Source organism: Pistacia vera, unplaced genomic scaffold (genome assembly GCF_008641045.1).
Source record: "Pistacia vera cultivar Batoury unplaced genomic scaffold, PisVer_v2 Contig574, whole genome shotgun sequence".
Classification (NCBI taxonomy): domain Eukaryota; kingdom Viridiplantae; phylum Streptophyta; class Magnoliopsida; order Sapindales; family Anacardiaceae; genus Pistacia; species Pistacia vera.
In genome coordinates this window covers 132,189-138,980 of record NW_022196417.1, presented here as the reverse complement: position 1 = coordinate 138,980, position 6,792 = coordinate 132,189, and positions in this window count along the sequence as shown.

Genomic DNA, 6,792 nt, shown 5'->3' with positions numbered 1-6,792 from the left:
CTTGGGTTGGTGCCCATGGGTATTCCTTATTGGAATAGGGTTTTAATTAAGTTGCACTATATAAGTGCAACTTAATTAAAACATAATAGAGAGAGCTTTTATAAAATGAAACCCTAGCCACCCAAGAGCACTCACTCTCTCATGTTTTCACTTTTTAAGTGCAAAAGAAAATTTTCTTTTTTCTTTGATTGTCTTTTGATTCTTGAAGCCGACAATTGTTCTAGCAAAACAATTGTCGGTTCTTCGGATTATCTTCGTGTGGATTTTCATGAGTGCAATCCTATATTTGATCGATTAGTGAAGAAATACGGTGAACAATGCCGATAAATAGTATCTGGTGAACAGTGTCTATGAACAGTTGCTAGTGAGCAGTATCGATGAATAGTACTTGATAAACAGTGCTGTGAACAATGTTTGTGAGCGAAGTTAGAGATATTCGGAGGAGGCTCCAAACGCGGGTATGAACTAAATCCTTGTATGGATTTGTTTCTACACTGATTTTATTTTACGTTTTAGTTTATGCATGAAAATATTATAACCTGTACTCGAATCTTGGTTCATGTAAGTGATCTTTTTCGTTTTAATATTACACTTTTTTCACTGTGTGGATCACTTACCAACACATTTCAACGGGTTGGTCAACGTCCCAAAGAAGGCCCCACATTGGGGCTTCCAATTTTTCTTTTATGAAACCTGGGAAACTAGAGGTTTTTCTTCGGAAGCGAGTAAGACTTCGACTCCCAGTGTGTGTGAAGATCGCTTTCAAGCTCTATGTTAAAGCCAACCGAATTGCTTTGCTTTGTAGTTAACATCGAGTAAAATTATCTCCTTGCTGTGACCTTACAGAGGCTCCAACGTGATAGATAGCGCAACATTAACGAGATCATCTCGCTTCCTCACTTGAAGGCGTATGACTTCTGTAAGGACAACGCCAAGTTTTTCACCATTCTTGAAAAAGGTAAGTTATTGTTTGCTCGTGCTTCTTTCTTTTGTATAGATAGGTCGCTTACTGTTCATTTTTGTTTTGCAGAAATGTGGGTCGAGAAACTAAAGGGCCTTAAGAAAAAGGCGGCAGCCTCCGTGGTTGCCAAGAAAATGTCAATTGCTTTGGCGACGAAGCAGCCCATTGATATTGCTGGCGTGAAGCGCAGTAGGGAAAAACTTGGGAAAGGCCCAAGTGCGAAAAAGCCGGCTACTGCCTCGAAGGCAATTGGCAGAAAAAGTGCACCCGAACCCCAAAAAGGGCTAGCAAAGAAAATACCCGAGCCAACTGGAGGCTCCGAAAACAAAAGGCACAAGCAGTACGATGGCTTAGGCAAGAAGAAGGCGACTAAGCCTTGAGGGGGCTCGAGAATGCAGAAGGTGGTCGAGCAGTAGGTTGGCTTAGGCAAGGAGGTCGTCATGTAGGCTAGCGGCCCAAAGAAGTGAGTGGCCAAGGACTTGGCAAAGAAGAAGTCCGCTCCCGCGGGCAAGGCTGCTGTTGCCAAGGGAAGTAAATCCAACTCGTCTCGGTAGGAAGGCAAGAAGATGGATGAAGCAGCTCAAGCTGTAGTCAATGCTTTGATCGACCAACTCCCTGACCATATCAGCATTGGGGTCATAGTGGCCAGGGATGGCATCACCCCACGAACATTCGCGGGCATTAAGGATTCATCTCCCACTGAGATGTTGGCCTAGGTATGCAACTATATGGCAAGGGTACTAGTAGTCCGCCTTCCTTATTCTTTTATGCATGCTATCATTATTTCTTGCTAACATTCCATCCTTTCTTTAGGCCACCATGACGAGCAGGCTTCTCTATGATGAGTGCTATACCACGTTGGAGGGCACTCATCAAGAATGGCAACTAGCGGAGACAGTGAGAAGGATGCTCTAGCCAAGGTCCAGATTGCGGAGAAGGAGAAGGAAGCAAGGCAGGCTGAGCTTGAGCGGCTTAGGGAGGAGATGGTGGCCCTCGAGGTCAAGGAAAAAGAGTTCCTTGACAAGATTAAGTGAGCGAGGCTGCACAAGCTAAGGTTGAAGCCAAAGCAACTGAGGCTACGAAGAGTTTGGCACAGTACCGTGGTGCCAACAACAAGCTAAATTCCGAGCTCCCTTCAACTCAAAAGATTGCTTTGGAATGGAAGGCAAAGTTCAAGCAGGCCTTGCTCGACCTTGCCCAGGAAGCGAAAGGTCGACGAAAGACAGAAGCTAAGGTCGAGCAACTCAGGCTTCAGATCAAGGAACTGAATGAGGCCATCACCACTCAAGCTTGAGAGACGTCGATCTTTTTGGTGCAAAAGTTATGGGAAGCTCACCCCTTGATCTACTTCTCATTCCTTCTGTAAGTTTATCAAAGAGAGGTCGACAAGATGAAGACCAAAGCTCAAGGAATGTCCTATGTATACTCAAATGATTTTGAGGCTAATGGTGAGGGCCAGGAAGAGGTCGAGGAAGGTGAGGAGGAGATTGGCCTCAAGCAAGAAGTCGAGGATGGGACTCCCCTGGCTACACTTCCCCTCAATGCTATCGATCTTCCTCTGGACGAGGCTCCCAACCTTGAGAAGGTCGCCACCATTCCTTTCATCGAGGAACCATCTCTCCTAGTCAGTGGCGAGCTCCTTTGTTTGGCCGAAGATGATGTCCCTACTCCTCCACCCTGCTTGAAAAATCAGTATCTCTTTTTTTTTTTTTTTTATGAAATTTGTAATTGAACTCCTCAATTAATAGAATATATTTTGATATATCCCCATCAAGCAATCATTTTTTTTTTTTTATCTTACATTCATGTGAAGTCATTTTGATCGTCCTAATCAGACTTATCATAAAAATCCAAATTTGCTCTAAGTTACGCGTAGCTCGCTTCTTGAAGAGCTTTTAAAACATATGCGAGGAAATCTTATGCGACAACTTCGACTATAGATTCATTGTCCGTCTCGAGTTTTGGTCACCGACTTAGAGCCGATTTCCTTCAACATGTTTTTCTTGAATTTTTTCCAAGTATAATTTCATCGATCTGGGATTTTTCACCCTTATTGAGTAGGATTTTGGTGTGGCTTATTGAGATAAGTTGCCTTTTTCTAAACTCTTGACTCCAAGTTCTTTTTTAGATGCTACTGTGTAGGTCACGATTTTTGAAGCAATGAATGATAAGCCTTAAACAAGTAAAATAAAAATGACAAACAAAGAAAATTTTTGAACAGTACCTCTTTTATTGATAAAGCATTTTGGCCATAAACGGCCTTACAATGAATGAAAAAAAGACATAGGTGGAACCCAAGCTGCTCATTGGTAATACCTTCACAAATACTCGGTCTTCCAGGCTCGTAGTATGGCGCGAGTTTTGCAGAGATCCTGAATGGACCTTCCCATTTAGGCCCAAGTGCCCCCAAGTTTGAGTTTTGAGCACCTTGGATGACCTTTCTAAGAACTAGATCACTCACTTCAAAGTCTTTGTTTTTTACTTTTGTGTTGAAGTATTGTTTGGCTCGCTGCTGATACAAGGCGAGTCTTAAATGAGACATGGCTCGAAGTTCTTCAATTAGATATAGCCTCAGGCGGAGAAGGTCTTCATTTGCTTATTTATTGAAAACTTCCCTTCAAAACGAACTGATCCCCACTTAGACCGCGGCCATTGCTTCACACCCATATGAGAGAGAGAACGGGGTTTCTCCCATTGAGCTCCTGGCTATTGTTCTATAAGACCATAAGGCTTTAGGCAATTCTTCGGTCTATCTTCCCTTCAGGGCATCGAGCTTCTTTTTAATGGTGTGCTTGATGACTTTGTTTACAGCCTCTACTTGACCATTGGTTTGAGGTTGATAAACAGTGGCAAAACTCTTCTTGATGCCGAGCTGTTCATAGAAAGATCTGAAATCTTTGTTGTCGACATGTTTCTCGTTGTCAGTTTTTATAGTGTGGGCGATTCTGAACCTACAAATGATGTTTTTGTAGATGAAATTTTTTGGCTTGTTCGATGTGATGGTGGCTAAAGGCTCGACTTTTGCCCATTTGGTGAAGTAGTCATCGGCGATCACCACAAACTTAACGCCCCCTTTTCCTTAAGGCAAAGGGTCGATCAGGTCGATGCCCCAGATTACAAATGGCCAGGGGCTTGTCAAGGTAGTTAATTCTTGAGGTGGAGCTCGTGGAGCATGTGCAAATCTCTTGCACCTGTCGCATCTACACACATAGTCCACTGTATCATTGAAAACTGTTGGCTAGTAATAACCTTGATGAAGCACTTTGTTTACTAGAGATCTACCTCCTGCATAGTTCCCGCAAATGCCCTCATGGATCTCTCTCAAAACATAGTCTGCATCCTCATGGTTGATGCATTGCAGTAGCGGTACACTAAACTCACACTTATACAACTTATCATTGATGAGTGTGTACCGAGCTGACTTTGTGTGAAGTGTTTTGGCATTAGTTCTTCCTTCTGGCAGTGTACCATCCCTTAGGTAGGCAATGATTGTATCCATCCAACTGTATCTCCGACTCGTTGCTAAGACTGGTTCTTGGGGAGCAGAGATACTTGGCCTTGGGAGGAACTTAACTAGTATGGAATTAGCTTTCCCTTGGCTCATTGCAGAGGCTAGGCAGGCTTGAGCATCGGCTACAGAGTTCTTCTCCCTTGGGATCTGAAGAACGGTGGAGGATTTAAACTGCTTAAGCTTAGATTTCACCAGTTAGAGATATGACATCATTCTGTCCTCCTTTGCCTCTGGTGGGCTACGATTGGGAATCACTATAAATTTTAATGGACTCTACCCCTATTTCCTTGGCGAGGTAGATCCCTACGAGCAACGCCTCGTACTCAGCGTCGTTGTTAGAGATAGCGAACCCGAATCTTTTTGTGGCTCTGATTGGGTTTCCTTTAGGACTTTCGAGCAAGAGCCTCGCTTTTGCCCCCTTCTTGTTTGAGGAGCCATCCACATATAGAGTCCACTGACATAGGTCATTGAGCTTTGGCTTCTACTACTCGATTTCTTCTAAGCTATTTGCCCCTGGCGGGCTTCGTTCCCTTGTTGGCTGATAGGAGAATTCTGATATAAAATCCGCCAAAGCCTGACCTTTGATTGCTATCTTTGGGATATACTTGATATCATACTGACTCATTTCCATCGTCCACTGGATCAACCTGCTCGATGCCTCAGGTTTTTGCTTTATTTTCCTCAATGGAAAGTTCGTCAGCATATGAATGAAGTGCACTTAGAAATAAGACCGCAACTTCCTAGCAGCAATGTAAAGGCATAGGCAAGCTTCTCTATTTCGGGGTATCTTGTCTCTGCGTCGAGCAGCCTTTTGCTCACACAATATACTGGCTACTGCATTCCCCTTTCTTCGTGCACCAAAGTTGCACTGATAGTGGACTTTGATATCGACAAATATAATAATAGTGGCTCACCTTGGATGGGCTTTGATAACAAAGGAGGTTGTCCTAGATGTTTCTTCAGCTCCTGGAAGGCCCTCTCGCACTCCTCTATCCACTTGAAACCTTTCTTCCCCTTCAAGGTCTCTAAGAATGGTAAGCATCTGTCTGTGGCTCAAGAAACAAACTTACTGAGTGTGGCCGCACGCCTTGTCAAGCTTTCTACCTGCCTTATGCTGGTCGGGCTTTTCATGTCTGGCTAAGCTTGAATCTTTTTTGGGTTGGCTTCAACACCCGCTGATTTACAAGGAACCCCATGAATTTTCCTGAGCTTACTCTGAAAGCACATTTTAGGTGATTAAGCTTCATTCTATATTTTTTGAGGATGTCAAACATTTCTCCCAGATGCTCAATATGGCTTTCAATGACCTTTGATTTGATGAGCATGTTATCGATGTATACCTCCATAGTTTTGCCAATCTGGTCGATGGACATCTTGTTCACCAAGCATTGCTAGGTCGCCCCAGCGTTCTTTAGGCCAAACGGCATAACCTTGTAACAATAAATCCTATAGTTAGTAACAAAGGAGGTATGCTCTTCATCGAGCTGATAAATTGGGATTTGGTTATATCTCGAGTATGCATCCATAAAGCTAAACAATGTGTTTCCAGCTGTCACATCTGCTAGTTGATCGATTTGTGGTAGCAGAAAGCTATCTTTGAGGCAGGCTTTATTCAAATATGTGAAGTTGATGCAAATCTGCCACTTGCCATTTGACTTCTTAACTAGGACTGGGTTGGCCAGCCAATGTAAGCACTTCACTTCTCTGATGAAATTGATGTTTAGGAGTTTGTCAACTTCATCCTTGAGTGCCTTAGAGCGCTCTGTATCCATAAACCTTCTATTTTGCCTTATCGGCTGAGCTTTTAGATCGATGTTCCACTTGTGGCACATTACCTTGGGGCACATTACCTTGGGGCTGATTCCCACCATATCCGTATGCACCCATGCGAACACATCAAGTTTTTCTTCAAAAATCCACCAAATTATCGGCAATTTCTTTGCTCAAGCTGCTGCCAACCTTTAGTATGTGAGCTGGATCTTCCTCGCTAACACATATTTCTCACAGCTCTTCCGTCGGCCCTACTGCGGGCTCTTCTCTATGGATATGAGAATCTATGGTATCCTCGAGAGGTTTGGGGTGTGGCTCAAATTTTATAATAACCATAGTCCTCGGGAGTGGCCATTTTTAATGAAACATTTATGACCCCTTTGTAACATTCCCAAGATTCTTTTCTGTAGCTCCTAATTGTGCGACTCCCCTGAGAGTCGAGCATCTCATTGCTTGGCAGCACACTAATGTGACCATGCTCAAATCAACCAAGATCGTCCTTCCGAGGATGTCATTGTATGTGGTCGGGTAGTTTACCACTAAGAATTCA